General features: G+C 36.0%; 1 protein-coding gene across 4 annotated transcripts in view; it reads right to left on the bottom strand.

Moving 5' to 3' along the window:
• PCDH9 (protocadherin 9) overlaps positions 1–21,774 on the bottom strand; it is a 708,940-nt gene that overhangs the window by 586,558 nt on the left and 100,608 nt on the right. The gene's annotated exons all lie outside the window — the stretch shown is intronic.

The following is a 21,774-nucleotide window of genomic DNA, read 5'->3' as shown; positions in this document are numbered from 1 at the left end:
AAAAGAAAACAAAACACAAAAAAACAAAGGAAGAAGCATTTTCAAATCCGAAGTTATGAATGTGAAGTAAACAGATGTATCAGTTCAGATGTATTTCATGATTGTGTAAGAACAACAAAAATACGTACCTATACAGACAACAAACGTTTTAATATTTGTTCTTGAACTCAATGTTCAGGTGTACTCGAAAGCGGTTTAAACTGACCTTTGCCCTTTCCCCCTTCACTCAGGGCACATTTTCCCACTCCTCCTCGCCTTCAGGTACCAGTGTTCATCTGACTCCCCAGGAAGCATATTTAGCTTGCTCAGCCAGAAGAAAATTACTTACTTTGTTTCATATGGTTTGTTTTCTGTGGACATGGCAAGCAGCAACAGCTCAGAGAGGTTAGACAGAGCAGAGGATGGGGACTTGCACCTGGGGGCGAGGGAGGAGGTACCTCCGCAGGGCAGATTTTGCTGGTTCATACTGCTTAAGACCCTCAGCAGAGAGAATCCTTTTCTGAAAGGGTCAAGTGTATGTTTGCAGTTCTGCAGTTGCACAGTTTAACTTTGTTTTTCCCCGTTACAATTTTTTTGTTACTCCAGAGTTGATCCATATGTGTGAAGTATATTTATGCACCAGTAATGGCTTTCATTAAAGTTCTGTGGTTTATTTTACATAAAGGTGAAACGTGAAGGACATTACCAGGTAGTTCTCAGTTCTCAAAATTGTTCTGTTGTTTCCTTCTATTACCATTCCATATTTTGTGTTTCCTTCCTCTTCTTTCAAAATCCAGTACTACAATCAGTGTGTAAAGTTAGTAGTGTTGAAATGAGCATTTCTGTGACACTTCTCTTTACAGTGATTGGAAGTTTGCTCTCCACTGATGTTTGTTACTAAGCAAGCGAAGAGAAATGAACCCAGCTTTTAAACTGTGCCATGTAAAAATCAATTGAAGAGAACAATAATACTGCTGATGTTTTGCAAATGAAATCACCTATATCTGGAATCATTGTGTGCTTTCTGTATACACAGAACTATCAGTCTTTCTCTTAAGTTTCAATAACTTTTTATTCCCCCACCTCCAGTATGTTTAACTTACAGTGGTTCTGGTAACATCCTCAACGTACTGGGAAATTTATCAAGTTGAGGTCTTACACAAGCATCATTCTTTCTGTTGCTTTAAGTAATGGGAGATAATCTACCAATGATCAAAATATTTTAGCCCCAAATAATGCTGGTTCCTAAGTCCCTTGTGAAAAAGTACAATCCACTGCAACTGAAGGGAAAGTATTGGAATCACACAATGTCTTGCATAAATGGCAGAGAAAAAATTAAGACAGGAAGAAATTGCCTACAATGCTCCAAAAGAGTCAATGAAATAATCTGCACAAAAGCTACTACCATCATTTGCAATGTAAGTCTCTCCTGCCCATAAGAAACTTCATTTTTAAACACTGAGAAGCTCATTCATGGGAGAGGTCTTTTCAAAATTCATTTTGACCATGCCTCTATATTCCTCCAAGCTTCCATGTTCATTCAAGCACACAGCACAGCTATGGCAGAAATGGGTGTTATTTTTCTTTAGGAATCTGTCTGGCCTTATGTCTGCTTAACTCATTTGTCACTCAGAAACTGCAGTATGCAGTGATACTGTAAAATTTTGAAAGAAGTGCTAGCCTTTTAAAAAACACACAGTCAAAGGACCATATAAATACTTTATTGGTAATTCAGGATTATCACCAGGATGTATTCAAACAGGAATCTCAGAATAAAGAAGCTATCATGTTCTAAACAGATGACAGATAATTATGATAATTACCAGCCAAGTTCCAACTTCCTATCACCCTATAGAGGATGACCCTATCCAATTTATTCCTCCTCAGGGGAGGGTGTCATCTTCACCTCACCAAAAGTTAGCCTGAAAGCTGAAGTCAAGACTTTCCCCACAATTACTGGAAGCAAGTACAATCAGAAGATATTCCTTCCCTCCTATCATAAGTTCATACCCATTAAACAGCTTATTTGTCTGTATCCCGTCCTTTCTTAAAAGATAATTTCTGAATTCAGAGCGATTTAATACCTTTTGCAAGACTTCAGACTACCTTTGAAATTCAGTTAATGTCTACACCTATGTTAACATCTGGAAAAGGGTCAGACAGACAGATTTCTCCCAGAGACCTTGTCTACATAGAGACATGCAGCAAAATTATTCTGCATTTAATTTTTAAAGGAGATTATTTAAACTACGTTAAATCTCTGGTAGTCGTAATTCATTTGGAAGGGAGTTAAGTTAAACCAAATCAAGGTAATTTTTATTCTGAATGAACATCTATGCAGGGACTTAATTAGGTTTAACTAATCCACTTTAAATTTGTTTTTACAGATTAATTTTCCTGAAAGTCTCCATATAAATAAGCTTTTAGTGAACTAAATTTAGTTTCAGTAAATTATTACCAAAATCTCATTCTGTTTCAAACACGGATTGTGTTTTGGTATGTATTTTCTCGTTAAACTTTGACTACCAGAATATATCACAGAGACAACATGACACTAATCCATTTAAATGTCACTAGTAAACTGACTGGCTTTTTTTTTAATGAAATGGTCTTGTTTTTAAAGGATTACTTATTTAAAATAATGTTTTAGAGGCACTGCCGCATCAAAAAGAGGTGTGTATGTTTTTGCAGCTGATTTTAAAATGTCATCTTTTTTTTTCTTTTTGTGCTGTAAAATGCTATTTAGACAATACACAAGGAACGTTCTCAGATAGTCCTGCATAGCAAAGGCCTTATTCCAGCTCATCTTTACCCCGTTAAAGTAGCAAAAAGCCAGAAATGAAATTAAAAACAAAGTTAAAAAGCTGGTTATTCTCCAGTAGAGGTATTTTGAACATAAAGATTTAATTTGAATTAATTTAATTTAAACTGAGTCTGTTAGTATTTGGAGAAGGCCATACAATTTTTTTTTTTTTTTTTTTTTTTTTTTGGTAAGTAACCTGCAGTTAATTTCCTTAGAAATAAGCAAGGATACTGTATCCTACTGAGGAACAAAATTAAGGAATGGAATGTGGTTTAAATGGTTCCTCATACGTTTAAGGAGTGTTTCTTCTTTCTTTATCTTCATGGGAACATAATAACCTCAATGTTTTGGAAGCAGAAGATGGTAATGAGTGTTAGGAAATGTGGCCTCTATCCCCAGTTCTATCTTAGCTTTCTTAGTTTAATTTGATGCAAGACATTTCCCTTCCTGTACCTCACTTTCCCAATATGTAAACTGTGGCTAACAATATTGAACTCCTTTGTAAAGCACTCTCAGAACTACAGTTGAAAAACATTAAGAAAAGCAGAATACTGTATTACTATTTTAGTATTAAGGGTGAAACACTGATACAATGATATAATCAACAGATATTAGATGTATTCAAACTACTAGCAGGGAAAAAAATAGTGTACAACGATAGAAAGTGCAAACATATATTTACAACAGAAACCTAAAATCATAAAACCTCCTATCTGTCTGAAAAGCAATGAACCTAATACTTACCCTGGATTTCAACGAAATGCATTACAGCAGAGCTTAAAAGGGAAAGTGGCCGGGGGGGTAAGGAATTATGTTCAGGTCACATGAATTGATGATAAATATATTAATACTACAGCATTCACCTCCAACTGACTGCTTGGAAACTGATGAAACATTATAAACACAAAGGTCATTGCAGCCAAGAAATGAGGTGGATTCCCAAGATGGAGTCGCTAAACACAGAGAACCCTCAGTAGTAAAATAAAGAGCTGTAACATAAAAGTTCTCTCAAAATAATTGTCTTTGTTGCTGAGCTGGCTTTACTCAAACAAAACTACAGGCAGAATTATGTGTATGGGGTAAAGGCTAGGACACTTAATGACATCAGCTTCAGTGAGGAGAGAGTTCAGCACTTTCCATCCTTCACCACCCCAAAACAACTGTCAGACAAGGAAAATAAAATAATGAATCTGAACACCAGAATATGAATTTGGATTAAGCAGTTAGCAGTAGTAAAATATTTATTACCACTTTGCTTAGTGCTATGAGCATCTTCAGTGCTTTCTAATGTCAAAGTCATAGGAGGATCTTATATATTTTTTTACCCAACACAGAAGAGGTCTCCTTGGCTTATAATAATGGACTTTTGGAGCTGCTTCCTTAAACTTTAAAGCTGCTAAAAAAATGCTTTCCACATTATTTTTCTCCACATTATTCTCTCTTAATTTTTTTTTTTTTTTTAAGAGACACTAACATACTCACATTAATATCTTACTGTGAAACACAAATTTCTCAGGGAAGAGAGGGAAGGCTATCAGCACTGTGGTCCCTGCTCCATCAGCCTCTATCATTACTTTTCACATTATTTGATGACTGGAGACTGTGTGGCAGGGGATACAGGCAGGGAAGTAGGAGAAAATACATGGCTCTGATTCCATTCCAAATTTATAGTAAAATTAATTTCCCTGCTCTCCTGGCCCACAGTCCACATGCCTTCTCTAAAGCAGAGGCAGATTTAGCCTGGTTTACCCTCTGTCTGACCTTCACAAACAGTTTATATCTGAAGCTCAGTTAGGAAGAAGCTTTAGCAGTATTGCAAGTACTAACATACAGCCATAATATTTCTGCAATAGAAGAATATTCTGCCATTTTCTCTAGTTTTTTATCCTCCAGTATTTAAGAACAGTCTATTCCTCTTTCTAAGCATGGGCGCCACACTCCTCTGATCTATGACCTGTGTATGTTTCAAAAAAATATGCCAGTCTTGTGCTTTTTTACCATCACTCAAAAGTGAAATATTTCTCTTTTTTTTTACATTTTTTTCCCCTAAGCAGGAATGGTGTTGAAGTTATCTGACACAAGTTATAGCTTGTCACACAAAGCAGAGAAAAAAGCATGAAGGGACCTGTGGTGAAAACAACAGGACTAAGTGGAACGCAATATAAGGGGATGACACCGCAAACTGGATAACATTCATGTTCACCAATTGGAAACAGAGAGGAGAGAGATGATTCTAAGGATAATAACTTAAAATGCACTTAAACCCTTCATCTAGCTTCTTCTAAGACCAAAGGTTAAAAGTAAGTTTGACACCTTGTTCTATTGCCTGCGCTCACCCTCAGGAAATAAAAGAACCAATGAAATATAATAATGGGTCCCTCTGCGCCGTGACACTGCATCACAAATACTACATAGCTCAGGAATATCAAATGTACTTTTATGGGGAATTCGAAACCACTAGCGTGTGTTTTAAAAAATGCAGCAGCCAAAGCATTTTTAAGTGTTTTTCTTCATTCTTTCTCTCACAGTTTTTTTTTTGTTCTTTAATGATTTATCAGATTATCTGTACATCATGAAGTATTTATTTTCTTTCTAAACAATATCTGCATAAAAACATCTAAATAAAAATATCTAGTATTCTCACAGCTGTTCTTACACCTTGTTCATAGGTTTTCTCACCTCATCCACACTTTCCTCAGTTCATAGGCCCCTCTGGAAAGTAAACTGTATATTGAAATACAGTTTTGATTGTTAATATCTCACACTCACTTTGTATGAGAGTAAATAACTAAAGCAAAAAAAAAAAGCACTAAAGGATCTCTTGAAGTAATCCCCATGTGATTTCATATGAGCTAAGGAACTGAACTTGATTCTGTGATATTGATTTAATGACAATTAATACTGACAGTCTTCCCTTTAAAATTCTCAATACTGTGTAATGCCATGAAAATGTAGGTGTTTATCTCTTTGAACTACACACACATAACAACTCCTATTAACGCTAATGAAATATAGTAATAAACCACAATTCTGTCATGTTAAGAATTTTGCTTAGAGTGGTGCATAAATGCCCTGCATTAAGCTTCAAAACACACACAGGAACTAGGTATTATTATTCCCGGCTTACAAATAGGAAAACAGGTACTGCAAGATTGGTTTGCAGAGTTTAGCATGCAGGTTTCATTCCAGAAAGGTATTACTGCAAGTAGTGGGATTTAACCATGTGCTTAAAATTTAACACATCCTAAATACTTTCCTGACTGAGGCCTAGGTGTGTGTCAGTGACAAAGCTGTAACACAAAACTTTGGCTGCCAGTCTCAAGCTCCTAGCCATTTGTGCAACGAAGGTAAACAGTTGGCTTAATGTCTGCATATTCTAAGCATAGATATTGTTCAGCAAGCAGTATAAAGCATGAAAGGATAAAGTATGGCTTATAAGGTAAGCACTGTAGCTTCTCCTTGTTTTTGAAAAATAGTAATTCAGATTTCTTCCAAAATCATGTTCGCTCTCTCTGTTCTACATTCAACTCCCTATTCTTTCCCTTTTCTTTCAATCTCTTTAAAAGGCGCTAGCATCAGCTGCTTCTTTGTGGATTTTTCTTTTTGCTTCGTTGCCTGCAAATTGCTCTAAGCTCTTCGTTCCCCACGAACCTGTTCAGCTGGAGCAGAACAGCTGTACAGCAGGCTGTTCCTAGTACACCTCTAGAAAATGTATAGGAAAATGATAACAAGCCATACAGACTAAAGTTTTTTTGTCTTCTGAAGATTTGAGAGGAGAGATATATTTATATATATTTAAACCTGCATGCATCTAAGCAAATGTACAGTTGGGAAAGATAAATAATCATTAAAATACTGGGTACATTTCTCCAGAGAGTAAAAAGTCTAAAATTTTCAGTCTCTGATTTACATCCCCCAGGGTGTCAGATGATGCCTAACCATGTCAACTGGAGTGGAAAAACACTGCATGTCAGCATGAGAAGGGCTGATTGCTATAAAACAAATATCTTTTTAGTTCCTCACCTCCTTAACCCCCTCCCCCACATGAAAAAAATGTTCACTCAACCAACTCTTGTTCTTTAACTTCTTACTTAGTTTCAAAAGATAATGAGCTCCAGTACTCATTTTATCTCAAAAGATAAATATATTTTCAGAAAAAATCATGGTTGTTTTGTTTTTCTGCTTTTATTTAAGTAATCAAAAACAGTAAGATGAGAAACTTGAATACAAGTCTCTGAATAAAGGACAGACTTTTGCAGGATAGGAGAGAGAATGTGTGAAGAGGAATAATTTTGAGTTTTGTTTGAAATTCTCCAAAAGGATGCTCCTAGCTGAAGAAAATCGACCCTGAGTTTCTGATCAAAAGCTCAAAGAAGGAGATGGAGAGATTGCTACTGACATCTAAGTGTTATATCTGAAGGACCTGGTTTAATCCAGGAATGAACTTCAGTTTCCTCTGAAATAGACCTGCTAGTTCAAACACGTGACATGGGCAAGACAAATCATCATTTCTAATGGTGATGCTACTGCTGTGCTTTACAGGTCTACATGAACAGGTTGGATAAATCAAGCTACCCTAATGGTGTAACACCAGTGACTGTAGTGGTGCTCTTAGCTAGCCTTAGAGGGGGTGGGTTCACGTTTGCCAGATGTTTAAATAACTTCCAATATACTTCTTTCTTTACTGGAAGATTTTGTTAGAACAATATTCTGATGGCCTTATAACAGTCGGTAGAAAAGCAGCCTCTTTTTTTTTTTTTTTTTTTTTTTTAAGCATTTCTGACTGTGTCAGAGGGAGAAACAAACAGGAAATTAGCACCAGTGGATGACCCCAAATGACACAAAAATTATTCAATTCTGATCCTTCAGTAATATCATAATACAGTTTTTTGGTGCCCTTTTCTTCCTGTTCTCCATTTGCTTCTCTAGCTGAGGCAGTGCTCCCGCTCTGGCCTCTCCAGGCTGCCAGGGACAAGGGGGAGGAAGCGGAGGCAGCTATGCCCTCCTCTCCGTACTAACTTGTTGCCCTTCATCCTGACATCAAAACGCCTCAAACAGCGCACTTCTGAGACAAGCATGGGACCAAAGGTAGCCTGGGGGCTCTGAAGGAGATGAAGCATTATTTATGCTATGGTTAGATACCAGAATACTTGGAGGTCCCAGCACACCTGGCAGATTCTAGTGCTATAGACTTCACCATGGCCAAAGTGTCCTTGGGTCTCTGAAGAATTCCATGAAGCCGTATTGATTCTTGTCTGAAATGTTTAATGGTGTTGGGGTACTTGGAGGATCATAAAAGTCTCAAATAGCATTAAAAGATTTTGATATAGCCCATCATTACTTGAAAACACAGCATTTCTAGAGCTGATGTCATCCAGCACTCACACATAGGAGATCACACTACAATCTGAAAATCAAATAAAAGCCTAGAGCAAACCCCTGATAAAATACAAAATAATAACTATGGGATGGCTCATTAACTTCCAAAGTTCCTAAGAGGTTGAAGATCTCCGAAATGGCTGTCCTTCTGCAGTGCCTGCAAGCCTGATATGAGATTTAATGAGTCCTCTGTATCAACACAGAAAGAAAGAAATGTCCTTTCATTTCCAATTCAGCTAGCTGTCTTTTTACCTCCATAAAAATACAGTTATACCACAAATTTAACTGCAATTTAACAGCACAGTGTTCTGTTTTGGTAATATGGATAAGAAGACCAGCTTTTTAACAGTTAAAAATGGATGCTTTTATGCAGTAGAGAAAAAAACTGCAAACTAAATTTATTCTAGAATCCATATTTATTACTATTTTCTCCAAGCGAAATAAAATTGGTAAGAGGAAAGATTTCTCAATACGCATAGCAGGTCTTAATGCTTCACCATTCAAAGTGTTGAATTTTATTTCACTAAATTCTAGCCAATGACAATAAAATCTTCTTAAGACGATGGCCTATGCACTGATAAGTCCACACATAGCATGTTCAATATCTATGCAAAAGCGTCCAGAAGCAAAGGGAACAAACTGTGTTAAGTTTAAAAAATTCTATTGTAACATAACTGCTGTAGGGATGGCTGTTAAGTGAACAGAACCTGGGAGTGTAGGTGGAGAAGGATGCAATCATTTCAGTCCTTTTCAAAAATATTGAACAAATGTTGTGGACCTCATACTATGGCTTAGATGGATTCCTCCTGATTTCCAGCCTCCTGCTAAACCACTAAGCTACCTCTCAACCTGACCAAAAAGGACCAAAGAACTGGTGGGGTTTACTTCATCTTCTTCATAATAATCTGGCCATAACAATTCACACTGCATTATCAAGAACAAATTACTGCGTAAAACCAAACAAACCAAACAGGAGCTTTGTGTTGTTTTTTTTTTAATCTTATCTTCAACCATGTCCTTTTTAAATGTGAAAAAATCAAAATTTTATCTGGTTTTGAAGTCACTCAATACATTTGTGCATACAAAATTTAATAATAATAATAATAATAATAATAATAATAATAGCACCTAGGGCTTAAGGTTGATAAACTGAATAGATAAAACAGGAAAATATAATATTATTATAGAGCAAAATTGGTTATTAAAATTAATGTGCATCTGAGTCAGAGAACAATGTTTACACACATACTGTGGTACCTACTAGATAGTTACTTACCCCTTGAAAATCTTAGGTTTTATTTTGATTGCCAAGTAATTGTAGCATCAAGTTCTATTGCAGGAATTACACTGACCCCAATGCACACTACCCGCAGCAGGTTTCAGCATTAGCTAAACTTTATTTAGCATTTGCACAAACCTGCAATTTAATCCAAAGTTAAATGCAAAAGAGTTTTATTGGTAATGAAACACAGCCTAATAAAGACACAAGCAAGGTTTAAGAAGAATGGGGATTTGTGAAAAGTCTTCTCATGCCATACTGCCCCCAAACAATGAAATCTGAGACCTTGTTTAAGTAGGGTAGATTGTTTTCAGTTATCATGAGGCTGATGGGACTGTTGCCTCCACTCAGTTCTTAGATTTAGTGGAAAGGTTACAAATTTTCTGGAAGATGGTGAATGAATGTTGTAAATATGACAACAACGGAGGGATTAACACAATATGTTTTCTGAAATACAAAGCCATAAAGTGAAATAAACTGGGGTTTATTTTGTTATTGGTTGGTTGTTTTTTGTTTGCCTTGTTTGCCTGTAATTGTAAACTATTCAAAACAGTATTTGATGAACAGAATGATGAAAGGTACTACCTATATACTCTAGCATATGTCGTCAACTCTTTCAGGATTAGCTTGAGGAGACTGATTTCATCCTTGTGATACGTGGGGCTGTGACAAGCTAGTATCATCTACACTCAGAATTACCTGTCTGATGATGCTAACAAACAGCATGGATGTTAGGTGCCCAAGGCTGTAACAGCATTTCACTCGTTTCACTTGCTGTGCTGCCTACAGCAAGTTAGCACCTGACATACCTAACCAAGCAACAGCAAGCAGTTCATAGGATTCAACCAACAAAATAAAATTAAAAAAAAAGGCCCACCCTGGTGGCAATAACATTACGCTATCTAAATATTGCTGAATTAATTTTTTTTTCCCCTCTTAGACTAAATTTACTGTCACTGTAAAATACAATCTTATGTTTTCCTTAGAAAATATTGTAGCTACATTTTAGGCTGTTAAAATCTCACAAATAATTTAGACATCTTTGGCATGAAAGTTAGTTATCACAGCTTTAGTAAATTGCCCGTAAGTGCTTACGGTACATTAGCAGTCCTGGCATTGTTGACAACCTGTATTATAACAAAGGGCAAGTTTTTCTTCCAAGTTGTCTAGTTACAACAAAACATCCTGAAATCTCCTATGACCTGATAACAAAGTATTTTACATGGGTATCTGATGCTCTGTGTCCTTTTACTTATATATCCAATAAAAGCCTCTTGATATATTCATCCTGAAGAACATATATTATAAGTTGAAAGATTCAACTTAACTCTTAAGTTCATTCTTCCACAGTCATTTCCCTCCTACACACACACCAAAAGACAAATGTCTCCTCTAGCTGTGGAGTCTTCCTTTAAGTTCCCCAGGGCAGATTTAATACATTTTCAGCACTGTAAACCTCAGTCTCCTCTAGCCAGGAAGCTCCTCTTCCAATGACTAATAGTAAATATGAATAGTTACAGAGTCCATATCATCATGTTCAACACTCTTGTTCCATCTGAAGACAAAAGGATCCAGGAGTATATTCTCTTGGTTGTCAACTTTCCCATTCTTCAGCTCATAGGCAGCCTGCAAATTGCACATACAGTGGTAAAACCTCATTCTGCTTCAGGCAGTAGAGAAATTTTTGAAGGACTTGCTTCATGAAAATTCCCTAAGTGTCCTCACTTTAAACCATCTTCAGCCATCTTGTAGTGATGTTACTGTGACATAAGGGACAGTTGTTTCTAGAAGGTCAAACAGATGTTACTGAAGTGTTACAGAAAGTGTTGTCACGGATATTACCAAACCCATTTTTTTTTTGTTTATTTATTTTTAATTCTACTATTGAGATTTTCATGTAAAAATCATTCTGAGATCATGCTGCTTGAGTGACAATGTGAGAAAGAGAAACGTATTTACAGTAATGTACTGCTTAGTAAGACCTGTATTAATTCAACTGTAGAAAGCCTTTGTTGTGGCCAGTATACATGCTGTGAGGAGAGAATAGAATAGAACAGAACAGAACAGAACAGAATAGAATAGAATAGAATAGAATAGAATAGAATAGAATAGAATAGAATAGTTCAGCTGGAAGGGACCTACAGTGATCATCTAGTCCAACTGCCTGACCAATTCAGGGCTGACCAAAAGTTAAAGCATGTTGGTTTAGGGCATTGTTCAAATGCCTCCTGAACACTGACAGGCTTGGGGCATCGACCACCTCTCTAGAAAGCCTGTTCCAGTGTTTGACCACCCTCTCAGTAAAGAAATGATTCCTAATGTCCAGTCTAAACCTCCCCCAGCACAGCTTTGAACCATTCCCACATGTCCTGTCACAGAGAATGTCTGCTAAGTATTTAATTTTTTAAAACAATATCAGGAGTAAATCTAAAGGGATGATATTAAGAAATTATGAAATTTAAACAAGTGAAGGAGAGTCGGTTCAAGTTAATTCTGAAAGAGATAAGTTTGTGATGCTATTTTTATTCTTGTTTGTTTCTTTTTAACACTTTCATCTTAATATCATGTTTCACGATAGTCTCATCTCTCATGGTAGAACAGTTAAGACTGAAAATTGCTAGATGTACTAAAAACCATTCCAGCATATAAAAGGTCCTCAGTAGTAGACTAGAGAATCAGGAATGTTCACACCATCAAATCCTCTGACTGACTGATCATGCCAAAGTGATTTCCAGTTGCTGAAGTGTTCACTTTCAGTGTGGGCAAATAATGAGGGGCTGAATGTGTCACTCAGCAAACAAAACTGTCAAGTCTCTGGAGTTTGCCTTTTCCTGATTTTGGCTTGAATGCCTCTTTTTTTTTTTTTTTTTTTTTTTTTTTTTTTTAAATATTGTGTATTTACTCATATAAAACTTTCCAGGAATACCAGCAATTTGACTTTCGGCATGAACATGAACATAGGATGGTCAATGAAAAAAAAATCCTTTCTGTGAAAATTTAAACTGACCTACCAGGAGGATAAAACATAATTAAAATATCCACATCCTGCACTAATCAAACTGAATCTATTCGAACTGATTAAGAAGAGGACAAAGGAAAGTGTTGTTCTGTTATCCAATAGAGAAAAACATTACTGACAGATGACACTGTAAAAGCCAAAGCGTTTAATGTCTTTTTTGCATTAGTTTTAATTAAAAAGGTCAACAATGAGGAGGTGACTAGCATAATTAATACAAACAGCAAAGGAATTATTTCAATTCAAAATACAGACAGAAAAGGTTAGAAAGTACTTAAGTAAATTAGTTTTCAGAACAGATGTGCCTGATGAACTTCCTCCTAGGGTATTTAGAGAACTGGTAAAGCCATCTCAGAACCATACTGTCATCAGAAAAGCAGTCTGTGAAGGACACAGGAGGTATCAATAAAATGGAAAAAATGAAAACGCAATACTCATCTTTGAAAAAGTAAGGAAGCAGGAGCTTAGGAATAACAAATCTGTCAGCCATTAAGTCTCAGAAAAGTTCTGGAACAAATGGACAACACGATTTGTAAGTAGCTGGAAATATGAAAAGGAGGTAAGGAACAAGCAAAATCAATTACTTAAGAATTAGTCACTCCTTTAAGAACAAATCGTGTCAACAGAATTAAATCTCTCCACAAAATGGTAACAGTCCTTGCAGAGAGGTGAGTTGCAAGCAAGGTCATTTATGTAGCTCTTTCCTCACAGAAAATTCTCAAACATACAAAAAAGAGAAAAAGGGAAAGCTTGTCTAAGTGGTACTAAAACTGATTAGATAACTGTACGTATAGTGTAATCATGACTAAGTTATTGCTAAAAATTTGTTTCTTTTACTTTTTTTTTTTCTCTAGCAGGCCTGTTTAAAGTTTTAATAATAATGTGGGTGATGGAGAGAGTGCTTACTGCATTTAAAGAAGACGCATAACTGGGCTTGCCACTGTGTTGGAAGGTCGGTTAGAATGCAAAATTCTGAAAGGCAGAACAAATCTGTACAAATGCAAGATATAGAGCAATTAGGTGGGTAGAGGTTTTTCAGGGAAAGATCTGGAGATCCAATGTGGAAATAAATGAAAAGTGTCTTTCTGTTGCAAGAAACACATCCTTGGATATGTAAAGATGAAAACTACCTGCAGGATACAAAAGATAAATCTTCTACTTTGCTCCAGTTTTGGGAAAACCTGAGATGGATTGTTTCTGTCCTGTTTTGGGCAGCTCAAAGAGATACAAACCAACAGGAAGAAGTCCAAAGGAGAACTTTCATGAGTCTGACCAACAAGGAAAGATCTGAGATTTAACAGCCTGAGATTGTTAAAGCTGAAGAGGAGGAGGCTGAAGATAAAGATGATAGCAATCTTTTAATGTATAAAAGGTAGCTCTAAAGAGGAATGTCTTGTCCATGATAAAGAATTAGTGAAATTAAATTGTAGTAAGATGCTGAAAACCTTTCTAACAGTAAGGAAGGTTACTGAAAGACTAAAACAGTTTGCTAAGTGAGTTTTGGTGTTCCCACAGTTGGGTGTCTTTAAGAAACAAACACCTGTCAGGAATGACCTAGGTATAGTTGATCTTGCTTTGGAAGGGACTGGATCATCAACCATATGATTTTTTTTTTCAGTTCAAATTGGAGAAAAAAAATTACTTTTTTTTAGAGAAAGTCCTGTAGTCCTTTACACACACAGCCTGCCAGAAATACTAACTGTATGTTTAAGAACTACTATAAACCATTTCTGCAGTCAAGCCCTCATCGCTGTAATGCCATAGGTAGCTATCTATATCTGAAATTATAGAGCTCTGGAATTCTTTGCTACTTTTTCAACCATTACTTGATCAGACCATTTGTTTTCAGACTGGAGAATAAATCAGGTTCAGACAGATTCAAATTTCACTGAAAAATTGCAAGAGTGATTTGAATATGGTATTTTAAAGCTCATGCATACAGTTTGAATACAAAACTCAAAAATGAGTATAGGAAATTCAGCTATGAAACTAGAAACAGCTACAAAAGTTGATGCTATAAAAATACTTGCACACGCAATGATGTGATAATGAGCCATACATCAGAAAAAAATTATAGCAGACAATATGAGCAGAAATCATACTTAAACTCAAAAGGACACCTGTGCCAGCGTTAAAAATGATTTATTACATGAATTGCAGGTCAGAGCAGAAAATACGTGCCTACAAGAATAAACCAAGAAAGGGTCTCCTTCCACTCAAAATTGGACTATTACATGCCTTTCTAAATTAGTGTATCATCTAGTGCAGTAAAATTAACTCAAATTAGCATACTATAAACAGCACTATTAAGAAATTTAAAAGCTTTGACTAAATGAAGAAAAATTCAGCTAAAGTCATCACACAAATCTTAATTAAGGCTGCTGTCTTTGAAATACAAAAGGAAAACAAAAACACAACCCTTGGACAATTTGCTGCTATTCTCATGCAAGTCAATCAAAAAATGTACTGTAGCTCTGTTGGCAACTAGTAAGTCAACAGTTATATCACCCAGGTCAACTACAAAATAACCCTTTTTTGTGTGTGTAACCTATCCTCTCTGGCTTCACTTTCTCATCATAACTCCAGTACTATAGTAACTGCATAAGTAATAGATATATACATATGCAGGCATACAAATGGGTTGAAGCAGACTGATACACGATGGTACAATATACCATTTCAGAAAATTAATTGCATACAATACAATTTCTGTTTTAATTATTTTTTTCAATCAGGTTTGGTATTTTTTGTTAAAGATTATCAACACATTCTTAATTTTTAACTTAAGTACATAGTATCTATTCTCAGAATATTTCAATCATTTCACAATTAGCAGACAATATTTTATGAATATGCTCCACAAAATATATTAAAAAATTCTCCTTGATAAGAAAGGCTCAAGAAAAGGTCAATTTCTGTATTGTAATTTTCCATCTTCTTATTGTTACATATATGAAACATTTACAGGGAAATTTAAGAAAACATTTAAGAAAAATTTTGTGGCAAGAAAATGGAAACAAAGGAAAATAGCATACTCATGTCTAAACGCATGGCTTGAATATTCATTATCCCAAAATTAGAAAGTATTACTCAGAAAAAATAACTATAAATCCTACGAATGTCACCTGGAGACTTCTGAAATAGATAAGGACATACACTGGATTCCAGATTTCTCATTCTCCCTAGATTCCCTATCCAATACATTGAGTCATGAAGACGAAGCAATGTACCACAGAGGGTGGAGAAAATGCCAGGGCATTTCCTGAGTGGGGGAAAATGGGTAGACTGCAACCCAGATAAAAGAGAATTTCATGTCACATTAAGGATTTTTTTCACTCAGGATTGAAGAACCTGTGGTAGCAAACAGCATACCTAGTTCTCAGAGAGTTGCATCAAAGCACCTAATATGGACCATGAAGACTGCAGACTGCCAACCTATTCTCTCTGTGTGTCCAGTTACAAACTCTTCTGCTTGGGACTTTTGTTGAGACCATTTTCTTTATGATTTTAAGAGCTGAAGCTTCCTTGAAGAATAAAACAAGTGAAGGAAGAACGTGACTGTAAAATTGAATTATCCTATGAAGATGAACTGGTCTTGCTGAATCTAGATCACAGAACATTTGAAAATATGCTTTAAAACACATTCACTTTTTAATATTCTGCCACAGAAAAAAGGATATCCCCCCTCGTGTCCTTGACCGAAATCACATGAGAGAAGACAGGAAATTATGAGCAATATCTTTACACTGTTTCTATAGATCTACAATTTTCCTTATAGTTATCATTATAAATTACCATGTCATAAGACTACTACAGAAAGATCATGTTCAACAGGTGGCAAACACTATCAAAGAAAATACCTGATATTTAAGATACAGTGATAATCAGCTTTGCTGTATAGGCAAGCCTATGAAATTCAACATATTTTGTTCTGCACTGATGTACATCAATATAATGTTATACCGAGTTCCTCCTAGTCAAATACCTGATAAATGAATCAGTTACAAGAAGCAATTGAGTATAAAGCAAGCCTCTGAACAGGTTTCCATTGCATTTGTCACTGCAATAAATGAATAAATCTTTCAAATCACTACTTCTGGTGCATTCACAAAAACCCTCATCATGAAACCTGAATTACAGCTTTCTGAGATATAGAAGGTTGCTTCTTGACAAACAACAAGCGTGCTAATTGTCTTGCTTTGCCTTTCATCCTCAGTAATTACTTTTGTTCCATATGGTGACAAGCTAAGTGCCTTCTATTTGCGTGTAAAAAAGCAGCGTGATCTTCTGATACCAAAACTGCCCACATTTTGTGTCATGCAAGAAGTTGGATTACCAAATCAAGTGCAGTTGTGTGGGCTTGGCAACATCATGACAACTTTTGCTAAAATTTTCCTTTGTCACTATTACAGTTGAGCCTAGTAGATAAAAAGAGTGGAAAAGACAGTACTAAAGAAATGTTTCTTATCTTTTTACAGGATTGCTGGGATTCTCAGTTCTGTGTACCCTACTTAAAGTAACGGGTGCTGACCATTCAGAAAAACAGGTCCATTCAACAACCAGTTCTATCTCTTGCCTGTGGAGCTGGTAGGGGCAAAGGCAAGAGCAAAAACGAGCAGGAACGTTAAGCCAGTTGATAACAAAAAAACAGTGCCCCCTACTCCTCCAGCTTCTCCCTATGCTTATGCTACTTTAAGCTATCTTGCTGCAAAGATCTATTTATCTGTTTCTTGCTTTCCTTACTGTTACCAAAAAGGGAGCTAAAACAGTGAGAACAAGAAAATTTGAAAAAATCCTGGTGCATACAATAACCAATGAAAAGCCTTTTTATGCTTGCTGTAGTGATTTATAAACAAAGGGAGGAAACTGACAGAATCATAGACAGTTTGGGGCCTTTCTGTCGGGGGGGGGGGGGAGCATGTTCAAAGTCTTAAGCACCATTTTCTTAAGAGCTAAACTATGGTCAGCATCATTTCAGCCAATTCCTAGAGTAAATAAATTTCACGCAAATTATTTACTGCAAGTCTGGAAGACAGACAGACTGTCCCAAAGGTTAATTTAATTTTCCCCAATTTAACTTGCTCTCTAAAACCCACACAACTTTGAATGAAGGTCTCAGGAAACAAATCGCTAAAGTATGAAAGAGCTTTATTAATTCTTTGTAATCACGGCCAGCACTTAGGGAGAAAGAACATTCAGGAATATGCCAATGGCTTGCTGTTAAGGTAGAGTTAAATTAGTAAACTTGAAAAACTTTTCATAATGGGTTTTCTTTAAAATAAAACCAAAAACTTAAATAATAATATTATCCCAGGCTATTTTTTTTTTTATTTTGAATTAAAAGCTTAGATATAAACATTTGCTTGTGAGAGGAACAACCAAAATACTGTGCGATTGAGCTAAAGTAGGCAGCTAGTAAATTAAAATAACTTGAACATGTGTCTTGATAAGCAAACAGGGCTTCAAGTAAACGCATGGTGAAATATTGAAGATAAAGAGTAAATTTAATGTTTACCTTCTTTGTACTATAACAATCTAAGGAGTAAAAATAATATGCAAAGAAGGTTATGTACTTTGCCAGTTATGCCATTTTTAAATAACACAAATTTCATACTCACCCTGTGCCTCAGTTTACCAGTCACCAAATTAGTAGGTATTATACCAACTTTCCCTTAAGTTAACCCTGAGCACATTTTTTCACCTTGCGATACAGATACAGCCTCTAACTATTATTTTCTATCAGCAGCTATCCTCTCCCCCATCCAAATGTGTAGCTCTCTCAGACAAACACACACACACACACAAAGGAAGCTTCTTAGGCTTTGGAAATAATGCAAAGATCAGACTGTTACTCTGGTGGTTTGAGACCCTCAAAGCAAATTCCTTGACTGAAAAGGCAACCAGAACATACTATGAACAAGGCAGCAGGGAATTAAAAAAAAAAAAAAAAAAAAAAAAAAAAATTTTTTTCAGTCTTCACCTTGTAAACTTATATTATTAAATTACCACTCCCAGAAAAAGAGAAATTTACCTAAAATGACACCCCTAACAGGTTTTAACAAGACTCTTGAAAATCATCATAGGCTTCTCCTAACAAAGGGTATAACTGGAGCTGCCATGTCTGAACTTAGTGCTAATGGTTTTCATCTTTTGCACTTTAGGGCTAAACTGAATATTTTATAGAGAATCAGTGTAGGAAAATCTTGAGGGAAAGTAGCCTAAGAGTATATTTATTTTTCCTCACAATGCTCTCAAAAATGCCAGTTTTTTTTAAAAATCAAAGCTTCTCTTCTTCCCTTAAATAAAAGGCCAAAGCAAGAACAGATTGCGAAGCCATTATATTCATGAAGAGAAAAAGAGAGGTTAATTCAAAATTCTATGGTCTGTTGAACCCAATATCCGCACGTTCCCCAAAGCAACAACAAACGCACCACGGAAACTCAATCAAGGCATCAAACCTACTCCAGCAAATGTGTTGTGCCAACCCATTATTAATGTTGCCTCTCAGGGAAATTCTATATCAGCATGAACTTGCTGAAAATATTTTTCACAAATTCAGACTGTATTATTTCCTTAACATTAAATGCCAAAGACGGCAAATTAGGAGAGGCCTGAGAGAGGGGAGAGATTCGAGGATGAGTTCTGTTCACAGAACCGATTTGATGAACTGCACAAGTATGTTCAGAACGGGTTTAATACACTGACACTAGCTGTTGGCGAATTTGACAGGTTATAGATAAGTAAGTTGTCCTTGTGAAGAGAGCTTCTGTGGACTCGTTTTCCTGTATTCCTCCCCATGCCAATCACGGGAACAGGAGTGAAATATTGGTGAACAAACATAGCTGAATTAAGCCATTCAGTACAAGAGTATGGAGCTTAATTGTGTTCCCTTGCATCTTTTCCTACTGCCAAATAAAAACACCATTGTCCTTGCTGAAGGATTCCCTTTCATGTCTCAAGGATCTCTGCCAACTTAGTTGTGAGAGTCACACTGCGTGCCCAAGTGGAAGTGAGGGGATCTCACGTCTTCAAATTTATCCCTTCACCCTCTTTTTGGCAATAGAATTTGAATGCAGTAAGCACTGCTGAACACACCAAGAAAGTTCATTCAGTAGGTGCCTGCACACAAAAAAAACGTCATTTTACAATTTGGATGTAAGCTACATTGAAAGCTCTGTACGCATGTCATCTAAATATGCATGCTAAATGCATGCTAACTGCATCTCAGCCTCACAACTTCAGAGTACAAATCTTATCTGAGGTGATAATGCAAATGTCCGCTTTCACAGATGAACGGCTGCAGTAGGTGGGAGGGGGAGGAAGAAGGGAAATACTTTCCATAATGTGACCTAATTAAAACTGTAGATTAAAAAGGAAATTGATGGTACAAAAGTTCAGATATTAAACACATATTTTTAAAGATTCAAAATCATGTTGGGATGGGAGTATTCATTAGCAGGCTCTGTGAGACCAGGGAGCATTAGAAGAAATTTCACAGGAATTTTCTGTAATGCCAGTGACTGAATCGCTCTGAAATCCCATAGGTTTTTTTAGAAAAAATGTCATTCAATAAAACAACAGCAACAATGAAACTTGTCACATCTGAAGCTGTTAAAAGTCATTATGGCTATCATCTGGCTATCACTGATACAATAAGTCTGTCACACACAAACATTATTTAGTAATCAAATTCAAGTTTTACATAGGTCGTTACTTTTTTCTCCCCTTAAAAGATTACTTATTAAAAGAAAACATGACATGTAAAAACATTTTCACTGAAGTGAAAGTGAACAGTGACTTTGCTGAAATATTAAATAGCACGTCAAAGTATGAAAAACACAATAAGGATAATTCATTCAGCAGGAGAACAAATAGAATTCTGTATTCATTTCTTTAAATGTCTGCACTGAAAAATCAGCTTTTGGCATGTGTCATGCAGCTGGGACAAAACCAGTCTGTAATTTCATTCGGTGCTCCAGTTGGATTTGATTTCCTAACACCTCCTGCAATAAGGACAAACTGTTGTTTTTGCAGAAGTCTGGGCAACTAACCCTACAGAAAGCTTCTAAAAACACACTGGTTGGGAATGGGGGAAACTGTGAAATGCACAAGCCAACAGTTTTATTTGGTAATAAATTCAATCTTTTGGCATAATTGCCATATGGCACATTTTTTTTTTTTTTTATGTTTAGCAGTTTTTCATTAGAAATTAGTGTTTTTCTTTTGTTTTAAAAAATCCTTTTATTAGGGCAAACATGTTTTTCTTACTTTCCTTTAAAGCCCAAGGGTCTGTCATATGTCTGTAAGCACATATTCATGATATACTGCTAGGTGGATGTATATTTTGTTCAAAATCCTTTTAAGAAGAAAGCAATATCCAGATGAAGATGGACCAGAACTGGGACTGTGAATTAAATCAAACACATAAAAAAAATGAGATTTATAGCACATTTGCTCCTTCAATCTACAGCTCATTTATTCTAAATACGTCTTCCTAATGAGTAATTTTCTGGATGTCACCACAATTTACTAGGGTCAGCATCCAAGTGTAGTACAAGCAACATATTTAAATTAGTTTATTTGGTCAGGAAAGAGCAATATAACCTGACATACATCAAGAAATTATTAATTTGGCTGTACTCAAGGAGAAAATAATTGCTGCAGCAATAGAGGAGCGGCAAGCTGGAAGTAAAGTATCCTTTTTGATTGCATAAAGAAGATTCCTAAAAAGGTGCTGAATAAATATGGATCCAGTGTCATTCTTCCAAGGAGGATATTAGGGTTCCAGCTACTAACTTTAAGTGTTTGGAGTCAGACTGTGAGAAGCATGAACCAAGATCCAGGCTAATCTGCATGCATTAGGCAACTTGGGTCCCCAAAGAGAAAAATCCTGCCTCTCAGTTCTTACTCCCTCTTTACACTCAAGGTGATCAAGACCCTTTATCAAATTATTTCCATGTGGTCCAAGGAGGGAGAACAAAGACAGGAGAGTGACACAGCATTCAGTTTCTGACTCTCCCCTTCTACAGACCAAAACCAGAAAAGGTATCTCAGGCTTAATACTGTTCTTTTTGCTACTACTTTCCTCATTGTGTATTATGAAACTACCATTTATGTGGGTGCCTAGGTTTTCCCTGCATTGGAGAGAAAGGGAGATTAAAAATCTTTTAATTAGAAAGCTATCCTGTTAATGCTAAGAAGGACAAAATATTATAGACTGATGAATTGAAGAAAAGCATTATATGATTTCATAGGTCTGTAGTTCCCCATTCATGACAATGTGCAGCAAATTAACAGTAAGGAAGATATTTCTTTAAA

This window comes from Aptenodytes patagonicus, chromosome 1 (assembly GCF_965638725.1).
Source record: "Aptenodytes patagonicus chromosome 1, bAptPat1.pri.cur, whole genome shotgun sequence".
Lineage (NCBI taxonomy): Eukaryota > Metazoa > Chordata > Aves > Sphenisciformes > Spheniscidae > Aptenodytes > Aptenodytes patagonicus.
Note: the sequence above shows the minus strand (reverse complement) of the source record. Positions and strands in the feature narration are given on the sequence as shown.